The sequence below is a fragment of the Triticum aestivum genome, chromosome 7D (genome assembly GCF_018294505.1).
Source record: "Triticum aestivum cultivar Chinese Spring chromosome 7D, IWGSC CS RefSeq v2.1, whole genome shotgun sequence".
Classification (NCBI taxonomy): domain Eukaryota; kingdom Viridiplantae; phylum Streptophyta; class Magnoliopsida; order Poales; family Poaceae; genus Triticum; species Triticum aestivum.
In genome coordinates, this window is record NC_057814.1 from 102,396,634 (window position 1) to 102,411,880 (window position 15,247).

The 15,247-nt window shown below is 42.5% G+C and overlaps 1 pseudogene; it reads left to right on the forward strand.

Annotated features, from left to right (window-relative positions):
* The first annotated feature begins 1,905 nt into the window (after window positions 1-1,905).
* On the forward strand, window positions 1,906-13,665 carry LOC123166873 (uncharacterized; annotated as a pseudogene).
* The last annotated feature ends 1,582 nt before the right edge of the window (window positions 13,666-15,247 follow it).

Genomic DNA, 15,247 nt, shown 5'->3' on the forward strand with positions numbered 1-15,247 from the left:
GGGCGCGCGCGACGACGTGGGGGAGATGGATTTGGGCGACATCGTGCTGTCCTGGTCGATCCAGGACATCATCAACGACGACCTCTACCGAGGGCAGGTGCTCAATCCGTCCCTCTCCCTTGATACGCCGCCGCCGGATGATTCGTGCGAGCGGTTGCCAACCTGAGCTGAGCATCCTTTTTCTCTTGTTTTTTCTTCTGTTTGTTTTTCAATCCGTGCGCGTGAGCGAGTTGCGTCCAACCATTCTTAGGTTTCCCTTATTGATTGATTGATTGATTGATGGGTCGCTTGTAGCGCATCGTCGTTTCACTGCTTGTTGTGGCCAAGATTTTGCTAGGGTTTGGAATTAATGGGAAGTATGCAGTGTGCCTGTCATTCATCCGAGCCAGCTAATGTACCATATATGATTCGGAATACTAATGATGGAAAGGCTTTCACTTTCAGTTTCAGAAATTACCGAATCCAGCTAATCTACCAACCGGAATCACCGAATTTCAGTGATTTCGGTTTACGTTTCGGCCAAAAGGCCGAAATGTTCACTTGAAGTCAGTTAAATATTTGAATTTTGTTAAATTATTTTTGAAGAATATTTGAATTCATGTGTAGTACTGAAATTGCTGATTTTTTTTGGCTGAAAGGTAAATATTTCAGTGACTGCTGAACTTAATGAAATTCAGTGATTTTCATTGAAATCTCACTGGAAGTTAAAACCACAGATAGATATGCTGACACAAATGATACACCAAATTTTCTTTCCAATGATATAGCGGCATTTCAGAATACTGTAGATACCTCATTATATATGAGATACCAAGTTCTACAAGACTGTCAGGGGATGTTAGCTCTGTAATTAATATTATGATGCCATTTAGTTGTATTAATTTAGTCTGAAGTTCCTAGAAACATGTCATGGTTGCCAAGAGCCTCAGCACTGTATTTGCTTGCTCGGTTTCGTAGAAGATGAAATTTGACCACATAGTTGATCTGGTAGCATACCCGCATACCATTTGTGTGTTCATTCTGCCACATTCTAGATTTTTGCTATCTTTAATCACATTCCCATTTACTATCTTTATGTAGGTTGAGGCTATTCCTTGCAGCTTCACGTCACTTGATCACTATCTCAAATCGTATCGCACACCTTTGATTGAAGAGACAAGGTCACATCTGTGCTCATGCCTTGAACTCATCATGGAAGGACCCTCTTCGAAAATAATCTCTATGGAGGTAACGGAGAAACCGGAAGTGTACTATATGGATGTGGACTTTTGGGATTATGGGGCTGTTTATTCTACGGAGGCTCATACCGTAAGGAATGGTGACGTATTTATTTTGTCTAGCATGAAACCTGAAGGTGCGGGGGACTTCAACCGCTACGGCGTGACGTATTACTTGGCAATGGTTACTGATGTTTGTATGGATGATGATGATGAGTGGCAGAAGCGTTTCAAAATTAAGGTCGCAAAAGATGTTGGTTTGGAAGAAGACTTACAGAAACTCAGATATGCAATATTTCTCGGTAATATCATAACAAATATGTGGATATGGAAAGCACTGAGCTTTGACAAGCACATGAATAACAATTTCACAGTGATCGAGAATCTCTTAGCCCCCACAAATTCGGTAATAGGACATGCACAGTTGCCTTTTAGTTTTACTTAGAGCATCTCTAGTGGATGGTGTAAATTTGGACGTGTATATCTCCATATACACGTCCATATACACCTTGCTAAAATATACACCTCTCAGTTTTTCAGTGAAACGTGTAAATTTGGACGTGTATATTCCAACGGCTATATTTCCAACGGCTATATTTTCAAACGGCTATATTTCAACGGTCGTATTTCTAGTCTATATAAACCACCCCTACCATCTCTCTTCTAGCACTTCTATCTGTGACTTCTCTTCTCACCTAGATTTCTCTATCGTCTCTCACGCAACACAATGAACACATCCACTTTGGACATGAGTTCTTCGTCATCTTCATCTGGATATGAACAATCTGTTGCTGCTACTTTACAGTCCTTTTTTTTTCTGTGAACTGGGGACTCTAGCCATGGCTTGAAATCGACATAGCATATCCTCCATCTGGATATGAACACTCTGTTGCTGCTACTTTACAGTCCTTTTTTTTCTTCAGATTATTCGATTTTCACATATACTTCAGTAATTTCAGTTTGGTGCACCGACTAGCAAGAACAAGCGAACAGATGAACAACATTGCAGCAAATCCATCAGGGGAAGCCTCGCGCCGCGCCAAATCCACCGCGAAACCCCGAGGCGAGCGCGCGCGCCCTACCCACCTCCTCCACCGCCGCCGCCGCCGCCGGCCCCTCAATCAGGTACGCTCCGTCTCCTCCACCCACCCAATCTTTCTCTCTCCCCCTCTGTCGCACCTTCCGTTCGATCCGTGCGGAGACCTGGCGCGATTTGTTTCCTCCGAACGCAGGGGCGTCGTCCGAGAAGACGCGTGTGGCGACGGGAGGGCGGCCGCGGCGCGAGATGGAGACCGGGGAGGCGGCGGTGCCGCCCAGGGCGACCAGCGGGCGGAGGTACAAGGCGCTCACGCCGTGGCGCTTCCAGCGCGGCTTCGTCAGGAAGCAGGCCAAGATCCCCGCCGCCGCGCCCAGAGGCCGTGGCGGTGCGCCGGTGGGCGGTTCTGGCGCCAAGCGTTCCAGATCGGCGTCGGTGGCGGGGAGCGGCGCCGCTCGTCCCGCCGCCCCAGCAGACAGGCGCGCCCGGCCACCGCCCCTGCATCTCCCCCCTCCCCCCCACCGCTCCGCCGCCCTGCATCTCCCCCCTCCCCCCCACCGCGCGTGCGGCCGCCGCCCCTCTGCTCCCGCTCGCGAGAAAGGAAAAAATGGTTACCTTGGGCGGCGGCCGGAGAGGAGACGCGACGGCGACCTTGGGCGGCGGCCGGAGAGGGGCGACGGCGACCTTGGGGAGGCGGCCGGAGAGGAACGGGAGCGGGAGCGGGAGGCTTTTTTCTCTTTTTTCCCCTTCTGTTCGCGAGCCCACGAGCGTGGTTCGGTCGTGTTTAGTCCCACGCCAGGTATGCTCGTGGGAGCGACGTGTATAGGTACACGACCTGATACACGATCTACTGGGAAACATTTTTTGATTTTGATCGTGTATATTTAGCATCCACCTCCATATACACCATCCACTAGAGATGCTCTTACTATTCTTTTACCATGAATATCTAACTTTTGTGAGGTCTTCTTTGTTGGCTCTTTCCTAGGGTGGTGATGTCTGTCATATCTGTGCTAAACATGATGGGGAACATTTGGCTTGTTTCACAGAGCAACTGCTACCAATGAATCTTAATAGATCGCAAATGGATGCTATTGAATCTGTCATCTCAGCTGTAAGATGTAGGCATATGAACCTCATGAAGCTTATACAGGGTCCACCAGGTACTGGAAAGACCCACACTGTTAGTGCTTTACTGTGGGCTTTGGCTTCTATGAAATGCAGAACTCTAACATGTGCTCCCACAAATGTTGCTGTAATTGGGGTTTGCACATGTTTCCTTCAAAACTTGAAGGAATTCAACAACGTCGACGAAAATGGTCTACCCTTTTCCCTTGGAGATGTCTTGCTATTTGGGAACAAGTATAAAATGGACATAACTGGAGATCTTCAGGAAGTTTTCTTGGATTTTCGTGTGAGTGAACTTGTTGAGTGCTTTTCATCATCGTCTGGATGGAGCTGCAAACTAGCTTCAATGATATCTTTTTTTGAAGACTGTGGTTCTCAGTATGATAGGCTTCTTCAGGATGATGGAAGTAGTGATCCTGTGTGCAATCTGGACTTCCTAAAGGAGCAATTCAGTGCGACAGCAATAGCTCTTAGAAGTTGTATAAATAAATTGTTGATTCACCTCCCTGGAAGGTGCTTTTCCCATGATAATATCAGCAATATATCCACATTGTTCAATATGCTAGAAAAATTTGACGCCCTTCTGTGTGGTGTTGATTTAACCGGCAAGAGCTTAAGAAGTTGTCTCTTAAGCGACAACTCAGTTTGTGTGCAGCCTACATCTTTTACTGAGAAGGAACTGGATGGAATAAGGTCCACATGCCTTAAATTGCTGAAGGATCTTCAACACTCGCTTAATTTACCTATTGGAGTAGGCAAAAACTGGCTCCAGCGCTACTGCATGCGTAATGCTGTGCTTCTTTTCTGTACTACCTCTAGTTCTTATCGCTTGCATCATATGGAGATTGAACCCCTCGATGTCTTAATTGTCGATGAGGTTTCACAAGTGCGAGAATGTGAATTGGTAATCCCACTACGTCTGCATCAGTTGAAACATGTTGTTTTGCTAGGAGATGACTGCCAGCTGAATGCAATGGTTAAAAGCCAGGTAAGGTTTTGACCCTTACTGTGTCATATAATTTTATTTCTTAGTCACTGGTGCATGTATCCGCAACATAAGCTTCTGTGCTAAAATGCTTATACTATTTTTTCATTTGAATTTGTGAAGGCTATGTCTTAACTTTTAACTCCGTTTCTGTTGATCTGTTTTAATACTATTATTAATTCTGTATTTTATTGTTTACCTCTAGATATGCAAAGAAGCTGGATTCGGAACAAGTCTTTTTGAGAGATTGGTTATGCTGAATTTCGAAAAGCATTTGCTGAATATACAGTACCGAATGGATACTTGTATCAGCTCATTTCCAATTGCTCAGTTTTATGAGAGGAAGATTTTAGATGGTCCAAATGTCTTGTCTCCTTCCTATAATAAGGATTACACAAGCCTCCCTTTTGGCAGCTACACTTTTATAAATGTCACTGATGGAAGGGAAGACAAAGATGGCACTGAAAACAGTTGGAGAAACATGGCTGAAGTTGCTGTTGTTTTGTATCTTATCGAAAACATCTTTAAATGTATGTCTATGCTGAACCTATCCTTCCTTTAACTGTATCATCCTGCCTTGAGCACTCTGCTAGTTCATAATCTGATTTTCTATATGAAATTAAGTGGCTGATAGACATGGACTTAGATAGTGGAAGTAGATACTGTCAAGTCAATTGTTGGCTTATACAGAACCAATTTAAGCTTGCTTTAGAAATTTCCTCACTAGTTTAGCGAAAACATTGATTCCTAAATATCAGTAACATACCAGCTTATTCTTTTGTGTAGCCTGGAAAGGGTCAGGCCAAGGGATCAGTGTCGGTGTGGTCTCTCCATATAGCTGTCAAGTTGGTGTAATTAAAGATAGACTCGGCGACAAATACGAAACATGTGATGGATTTCATGTGAGGGTCAAGTCCATTGATGGTTTCCAAGGCGAAGAGGACGATATAATCATACTATCAACTGTCAGGTCCAATGAGAGTGGAGGTCTTGGATTTCTTGCTGATAACCGAAGAACAAATGTTGCTCTTACTAGAGCAAGGTGCACACCAGTTCTTTGGTTTGTTATTGTTTATTGTGTATTACTAGTATATATAAATCAGGTGGCTGCTTTATTTGATGTAGGCACTGCCTTTGGATTGTTGGGAATGCTACTACATTATATAAAAGTGGGACTGTCTGGAAAAACCTTGTTCATGATGCGAGAAGCCATAACTGCATTATTAATGCCAATAATGACGCAACCATGTGCAAATTGATATTGCACGTAAAGCAAGAGCTTGATGAACTTGACGATCTTCTCAATGCTGACTCAGCAATTTTCAGCAATACTAGATGGAAGGTAAGCACAAAAGTGATGCTTAGTGAGTTTAACTTAAACCATGTTTTCACAAGTTCCTTTTATTGGTTCTGTTATTTATGTGCACTGCACTTAATTTCCTGAAATTCAAATTACATATATGATGTTTATATATCTGGTGAGTTGACGTTTATTGTCAGGGACTTTAGTGTTGATTTTTTTTAGGGAGTGACTTCAGTGTTGAATTGATATGTTGTGGAGTTTGTGCTTTTCGTGTGCGGTCATGAACTACCTAGATATGTCTCATACTTTCTGGGATCATGTATATGGTTTATTTTAATTTGCTAGGCTGTTTATTCTGTAATTGGGTATTGAGAGGTTTGTGCTCAAGATTTTGCAGCATGCTTTGTCAATTATGTGGTTCCTTTACAGTTACACCATAACATGTGCTATTTTGTGCAATGCTATATGTCACACTATTATGATTTTGTATACCTGAATAAAGCGTACTTGTAGTTCTTCAACTGTTGCCAGATTCTACTTCCAGTCCCTTCAACTATGTTTGCTGCAGTTTTTGTCCCTAGGTAAGTGGTTTTAGCCAAGTAATATGTCACATCAACAACTTTTGCCATGGCATGTTGACCTGGCTGGAGTGAGTGACAGACCTGACCGTGCCGCCCAAGCACCAGATAGTTTGGCCCTGCGTCAGCACAAAACCAGATTGTGTGGTGCCACGTAAGCACCAAACCAGATTCTGTGGGTGTCGTTGTCAGTTGAACATTGTTTCTGTTATGAAAGTTCCTTATTTTAATTTGTACCCTTGTCATGAGCTAAGGGCTAGGGTAATCATGGGTGATGTATGGTCGAGGCATTGTAAAGTTCCAAGGGAGCGCAGCCTCGATGACGTTGTAATCATGAGTCATGTGTGGTCGAGGCAGTGTAAGGTTGTAAAATGCCTAGGCCATGGTGGGGATTAAATTCCTTTTCTTGGTCATTTCTTGTTTAAGCTGTATCAACATAAAGCTGAGATGAAATGCCTTTTTCCATATATAAAAAAGAGAGCCAAGTATCATGTGCCAAGTTCCATTATATGGGGGGTGGAGCTAATAAAATCAGGGCCTCTTTGATTCAAAGGATTTTCATAGGAATTTGGAGGATTGTATTCATATTGAATTTTTGCTATGTGTATGTTTTTTATTTATAGGATACTAGGATTACAATCTGTAGGCATTTTCCCTAGGGTTTCTTTTGCACTACATTTCATTGGAAAGTTTCCATCCCTATGGTGCATCAAACATTCTTTGAATCATTTTCTCGTGATTCTATCTTGTTGGAATCAACAAGGCATGACACTCAAATTCTTCCTGTTCCTGTATTGTTAAATTTCTATGAATCAAAGATGCCTTAATTCCAATCTTATCTACCTTGTGTCTTTGGAAACAAGTGAACTAATTCGAGAAGAAAGTGATTTTGGATAACTTGGCATACCTGCAAGTCTTAGCTGAAGATGTCCCCTCCTCCCATGGCTTGCTGCTATGTTAGTAATGATGGCCCCACATGATAATGCTAGGCTTAAATTCATATACAGTACATACCATCTGGTGAATTACCTACTTATTAAAAAAATCTTTTGATTTTTCTTGAATGCATGTCTACTCAAGTTCTGTGTTATGTATTTCCCCAATTTGACAGGTTGTTCTTAGCGACGGATTTAGAAAATCTTTCATCGGACTAAAATCACCGCAGCTCAAGAGGGAAGTACTGCAGAAACTTGTTAAACTTGGTGGTGGTTGGAGGACAACATTTAAGAACATTGATATATGTGATACTTTCCAGCTTGCAAAAGTATACAAAGTCAGGGATTTTTATCTTGTTTGGAATATTGACATGGAGAAAAATGAAAGAATGGTTTTCCAGATAATAAGAATTTGGGACCTACTACCCCACAAGCATGTTGCAAGAACTGTTCAACGCCTCGAAAACATGTTTTCCATGTACACAGATGATTACCTGGATCACTGCCGAAGAGTGCAGACAGATGGGTATGGGTTTATTTTTTTATTTTACCCAAGTAGTAGTGCAAGATCCTTTTTATTTTTGTTCTAACTTTTGGTGTTTCCAGATGAACTGCTAGTAAAAATATTCATGCTTGCAGATGATCAAAATGTTGATATTCTTCTTATTTCTCCCATCCTTTTTTTGTGGATAACAGGAAACTGGAAGTTCCTGCGATTTGGGATGTTGAGCATAATATTATTCGCTATAAGGATTGCACAGTTGATTCCCAGGAAGATCATGATCGCATGGATACATCATGTCTTATGGAGAATTTGAAAGTTAGTGAAAGCTTCTTGCTGATGAAATTCTACTCTTTATCATCTGGAGTGGCAAAACATTTGCTGACAGCTACCGATGGGTCTGAAATTGATATTCCCTTCGAACTGACTGATGAAGAGGACATGATAATCCGATTCCCTCACACTAGTTTCATACTTGGGAGGTCAGGAACTGGGAAAACAACCGTATTGTCAATGAAACTACTTCAAATAGAGCAAATGTCATTGATTGCATCCCGGGGTCTTAATGCGGACGAAGTTGGTTTACTTGGAGCTTGCGAAAAAAATATTATCACACTGAATAACACAAAGGAAGAAAGTTTTGTAAAACAAGTCTTTATCACTGTAAGCCCAAAGTTATGTTCGGCCGTAAAGAATCAAATTTGCAGACTTAAAAGGTAAATCTGTTGGATCTGGAGCTCCGTGTGACTGTTTTTACATGCATTTCTAGTTTGGAAAATTATTTTCATTTATCCATTTGAAAGTGGAGCGAAGAAATGTGCTCTTCGAACCACACACTCTTTAAATGATCCTTTGTCTTTTTGTTAAAAAAATGCCCCTTTCCCATGTTCTTTCAAAAGGTTTAATGTAATTTATCTATTGCAATGCATCTTTTTGGAACTATACACCTGCAAGCCGGTTCTTTGTCACTGTTCTTCATATCAATTTCAAGTTATTTTACCCTTTACAGATTCGTCTCTGGTGATGCCCCTGATCAGCCTAGCACCGATATGCATGACATCATTGATGATATGGAACAATCTACAGAAATTCCAGACAATTTTTGTGATCTACCTTGCGAGCACTATCCCCTTGCTATAACATATCGCAAGTTCTTGATGATGCTTGATGGAACATGCCAGACATCGTTTTTTGATATTTTTTATGGTGAACTGAGGTCTAGCACTGAGAGGGGGTATTCAAAATCTCGTGCATTGCAAACTTTGATTGAACTGAAGGAAGTTACTTATGAGAAATTTGCTGCTTCCTACTGGCCTCATTTTAATGCAGACCTGACCAAGAAACTTGATGCGTCCACTGTCTTTACTGAAATAATTTCTCATATAAAGGGCGGATATCAAGCAAGCAGGCCTAGTACAGGAAAACTTGAAAGATCAGATTATGTGATGCTCCCAGATAAAAGATTTTCATCCTTGAACAGTGAGAAGAGAGATAGGATTTATGATATTTTCCTTGATTATGAGAGCATGAAGTGCACTGCCAGAGAATTTGATTTGTCTGATTTTGTGAATAGCCTTCACAAAAGTCTAGTTTTAGAGGGCTACAATGGCGACATGGTGGATTTTGTTTACGTGGATGAGGTGCAGGATCTAACCATGACACAAATAGCACTTCTTAAGTACGTCTGCAGGAATTTTGAGGAGGGCTTCCATTTTGCCGGTGATACTGCAGAGACTATTGCAAGCGGGGTTGATTTCAGATTTGAAGATATTCGCTCACTTTTTTATACCACATTCCTCTCAGAAACTGAAGCATGTAATCAAGGAAATAAACATGGAAAACACTGCCATCTCTCTGATATGTTTCAACTTACTCAAAATTTTCGCACACATTCCGGGATTCTTCGTATGGCCCAAAGTATCATTGACCTTTTGTACTTCTTTTTCCCATCAAGTGTTGACAAGCTTAATCCAGAGACTGGACTTGTATATGGAGAACCTCCTGTGCTGCTGGAGACTGGTAACGATAAAAATGCAATTGTGAATATATTTGGAGAAAACAAAAGTAAACATGGTAACCTGCATGGGTTTGGTGCTGAGCAAGTCATATTGGTTCGTGATGATGCTACCAAAAAACAAATTGTTGATCTTGTTGGTAAACAGGCCCTTGTTTTGACTATTGTTGAATGTAAAGGTCATGAATTCCAGGTATGGGCCTACCCGCTCACTCCATTTGTGTTCATTTTGCAAATTCTTTTATCTGCAGATGGGTTGTTTCAACTCTTCTTTTGGAAAAATGTTGTGTAGGATGTGCTGTTGTACAATATTTTCAGTTCATCGCCTTTATGAAACAAATGGAGAGTTGTCTATGGCTATATGAAAAACAAAAATATTTTATCATCACCTGAGGAGATCTCTCATCCGGAATTCGACAGAAACAAGCACTGTCTTCTCTGTTCAGAGCTGAAGCAACTTTATGTTGCCATCACACGAACTAGGCAAAGATTGTGGATATGTGAAACGGCAGATGATTACTGTCGGCCAATGTTTGACTTCTGGAACAAGTTGTGTCTTGTAGAAGTAAGATTACTTGATTCTTCCTTCATTGAAGCAATGAAGACAGGAAGCAGCACTGATGATTGGAGGCGACGGGGCACCAAGGTTAGTGATATACACTTTTTTGGTGTGGAAATACGAAAGTGTAAGCTTGACTGCCCCTGTTGACCCTTCGTATGCATTATGTTGTTGAAATATACTGCACGCAGTCAAGCTTACGCTTTTGGGTGAACTGGTTGGTGCATGCAATTCAATCTGGTATTAGGGCCAACAGGTCTTGAATTCAAAGATCATTTCCCCATCAGCCTAGGCTTTTGGGGAAACTAGTTTTTTGCATGCAATGTAATGATGTTACCTAGTCAGTGAAGTTTTCAATTTGACAATTGATCTATGCACACCTACTTACATGCATACCTGCTTTTTGGAGAACATGCATATATACCTACTTGCAGTGTTACTGTATCTCTTCTGCAATTGCTACTCCATGTCACAAGTGCACTTTTTTTTCTTATAATTATTCAATGAGGGGAAATTTGAGATGGCTACAATGTGTTTCGAAAAGGCTAATGATGCATACAGAGAGAAGTGGGCAAGAGCTGGCGGACTTGTAGCAACTGCAGACAGTGTCATGCCTAAGAATTTGGAGCTGGGCCAGGCTTCATTGCAAAAAGCGGCAGAGATTTATGAATCTATTGGCATGCACGAGAAAGCTGCCAGTTGCTATATCAAGTTACACGACTACAAAAGAGCAGGTATGTGGACTCCATAATTTTTGAGTAGTATCGATACTTCTATAGTGCCGTCATTCCTTAACATTGAAAAATGGCAAATTGCTCCCAAGAGAGTAACCTAAAAAGTAAGATCTTCAGATTTTAAAACTTCACTTCGCCTGATCGAGATGATCAAGGCTGAAGCTTCCATATGGTTTCAAGATGGAGTGACATGGTTAAAAGTCTCGCTGCCGCACCTGCATTACTTTAGTGTACTGTTGAAATTCATGCTAAATCTCATCTTTCATATGGATAGTCATTACTTCACATTCCATCCAACTCTATCTGATGAAACATTGTTTCCTTGCGTTGCCATAGGAATGATGTATATGCAAAATTGCAGCACTTCAAGGCTTGAGGATGCTGGTGACTGTTTTGCTATGACTGAATGCTGGTCAGAAGCAGCCGAAGCGTACTTCAAAGCTAAATGTTATACCAAATGTCTCTGCATGTGCTCTAAACGAAAACTATTCAGTTTAGGGCTCCAGTTCCTAGAGCAGTTGTGGGAGGAAGCTTCAGTTGATGAGTCGAACATTGGTCTACTTTACTCGCCAGCTGCATATGGTCTGATTGTTGATTCCCTTGATGCACATCTCAGGCCGTCAAATAAGAAACTGACACATGGGCAACTTGGGAGAATGGCCATACTTCTGCTACACGTAGTACCTTGGGGTGCCATGCTGACTTCAAGACTTATGCAGTACCTGGACAGCGAATCTGAGTGGACAAATTTTTTTCAATCTTTGGATATATTTGTTCACCACAGTCGTTATGATTTTTTCGAACACATAGAAAGTCAACACCCTAGTGGTCTTGATGGCAGATATTCCTTGCTCCTGAACCTAAAGCTTGCTCTTGAGTCCACCTTCAAGTTTACCTTGAACGCAAACTGGAGAGCCGAACCGGATTACATATCCCCAATGTGCTGTGTGGATCTCATAGTGTCTTGGTTATTTTGCTTCATCATGTTTTGTACTTCATGGTTGCATGTTCTCCACAGAATCTATTTTTCTCAAGATGGTAATGCGCAAAAACTGCAGCCTTTACTTTCAGAGTTGTTTGATGTCTACGCCAGATCGGGAACTAGAGAAAATGTCAATATCAGTGGGGCGTTTCATATTTGAGTCGGCCAGGAGTCTCTTGACAAAGAAACATATGATCCAAGAGTGGGTCCAGAAGACTTCAAGTACTTCACACATTCCAGTCCTTCTGAGATTAGTTGTCGCACTTTATCTTGTGCCTTTAAATCTTAAAGTGGGGGATTGCTATGAGGCCACTCGTTTCCTTGAGACGCACAGAGTCTTCGAGGATTTGCCTTTGGAATTCTCGCAGAAGATTCTAGGTGCTTTGCAAATAAGGTCTCGGCAACTTGGAAAATTCAGAAGGCTGTTTGCTGATGCGCTTGAAGTAATTGGAGAACGCATGCTAGTCGCTGGTTCACCCAGAGCCCAGGCGACGTGTCGAGGCTTGAATGCTATCGTAATTAGCAGTTGGGACTGCATGGTTAATCATGTTGCTCGGACGGCGAATTCGCTTTTTTGTGATGAAAGTATAGAGAATAATTTTCTTGGAAAGATACAGAGGAAAGGTCTGCGCATGCTGCCACATGAAAGGAACCGTGGTGGTAACAAAATCAGGGATGCTGAATTTTGGGAGAAGTTTGAGGCGTTTCAAGCCAACAAGCAAGGCCAGGTGAGTACATAAGGTGTAAGGTTTCCTTTTTTTTTTGGGTCTGATAATTCACCACTAGCAGTTTTTCTATACTTATTAAGAAATCAATTTATATGCGCAGAAAGATGCAAGGACTATTGTTGTATTCCTTAGAAGTGTCCTTTCCTGGCTGATTCAAAGAGGACCCCCAACAAAGATAGATGTGGATTTGTTACTGGAGGTCAGGCAAGTCTGCAACGACTTCGACAAACAGTCTGATGATAGGTATGCACATGTATTAGAATGTCGGAAGTTCATAGATAAATGCAATCGTTCAGTGAACTGACTTTTTTTTTACGAATGATTCTGAACTGACTTTGATACAACAAATCCTACAGCTTGGCAGTATTTTTTGCAAATTGTTATTCTTCCCATCTGAACTGTTTTGCCACTCACAGTGCCGAGAAGAGAGCTTGTGTGACTGCCAAGGACCTCTATTCGACCTGGAAGGATGGCGGGAAGAAGCTGAAGAAGATCATCAGCGTTCTGCGTTCTGAAAAAGCGTCCATGGAAGAAGATAGAAGGAACGCAGCTGCTGCAGATGTTGCGGTCCAATCGCACACTGACGGATGCTCCGGCAGCGAACCGGGGACAGGAGCAGCCGAGGAAGATGCGCCCGAGGCCAGAGGCCTGTCGACCCCAGAAAATGTAGAGGCGCACAAGCAGAAAAGCAAGAAGAAATCAAAGAAATGTAGGCGCCATGCCCTGCCGTAGGCTGTCGTGGCATGTATGTAGCCGGTGCGTGCATTAGTTAGTTTCTCTTTTGTGTGCTCGTCTCTGTAAAACCAAGACCGATGGTTGGGTTGCAGTGTCGCAGTGTTCATGTCACTTACTGATGGTTAGGTGCGCTTTTCACTCTTACAGTAGAATTGAAGCACCACTCATCTAGGGATAGACTGAAGGCATGTCTAGTGTCTACGCGAAGAAAGATTTGATCTTACTGTCATGCGCGGGTGTAGATGGGCTCAGAGTAGCTGCTCTCCTCCTCTAGCTTTCAAAACAAAGACGTGCACGTCTCGAAGTTTTTACCATGTACGCTAGGCCTCTGTCGACTGAAATCAACACGTTTTTTTTTTTGCGGGGTTTCGTCTTCGCCGAGCCCTTCGCTGCCTTTCATCCGCCCCTGCCCATCGTCTGGTGTGTCGTCCATGTTGCTGTGCATGCTCAAGACTCTTCCATGGATGCCATTGTGTTGCGCGAGCTTCATACTTTTGGTGTTGTCTCGGTTCATCTTTGCTCAACGACGACGCAAGATGCCTCCCCAACTTGCTAATCGTTCCGAATTCCTGTGGCGGAGCTCCCGGTCAAGGTTCGTGTCCAGCTGTGGCACTCGTTGATTGTGGATGCTCCTGTGTTGCGCCGTGGGGCTTGGTACGCACGCCGGTGCGGTGCGTTAGGTTGCTTGCAAAGTCTTGGTATTGTGATCCCTGGATGGCACCCCACATCTACTTGTGTCTCTTATGGTGATGGTCCTTCGGTCTGCTAGCTGGTCGTGAGTCGTGACATGTCCCGGGTGTCTTTAATTTTTTCTTTCTTTCTCATCTTCTGTAACTGTGTTACCTGTACGGTTTTCGGCTTGGTTTTTCTCATAAACAGGGTCAACTTGTTTAGGTTTTTGATCCAGTTTCCCTTATAAACTGGATCAGCCAAAGCTTAAGGGGTGACTCTTGCCTTTGGCAACTTTTTGAGCAATATATTCAGGTGGGGAATCTCTCCCTCTCGGTGACCGTTCAAAAAAAAACACACATGTTTTTGGCCGTAGCAAACGTACGCACAAACCACAAAACCATGGTAATTTCGGCTCCTTTTATATTCTGCATGTTCCCTAATGATGTAGCCAAGCCGTGTATCGTGTGGATGACTTGTACCAAGACCAATTCTTGACTGGGTCATAGATTGTGCTCCTCGTGTTATCCACCCTTCATGGCCCCCATCCGCTACAAGCTTCTCACGTAACGCGGACACCTTGTAGCTGATTTTGTGGACATTATTTTCTTGTCTCCGCGTCGATATTGAACAATCCGACGTGCTCATCATCCCGACTGGTTGACCCAATGCAGACACATCATACATCTCATTTCTTCCTTGGCTGACCTTGTTAACAAGATCAGTACCGGCGGCACATAGGGCCGCACCATCCTCCCCCCTTCCTTGAATGGAAACTAGTGGTTGAGGGCGTGATTGTGTGCCACCTGAGATGAAGGTGTGTGCTTGTTTCTCCATCAAGGAAAAAAAGAAAAAAAAAGCCTTATCACCATCTCACAAAAAAACCCTTTCTCACCTCAGCCAAACAACATATGACACATGACCCTCGTGAAAAAAAAACCTTTCTCACCTCAGCCAAACAACAGATGACAAAGAAACAAAGAAAAATCAAGAAAACCAATGAAATCCAAAAAACAAACAAATAAAACAGATGAAAACCAAAGAAAGAAAAATGAAAACCCAGAAAGAGACAAAAAACAAAATAATCATAAAATAAATTAAAAACCACACGAAAAAAAAGAAAAACCCAGTGAAAACCGAGA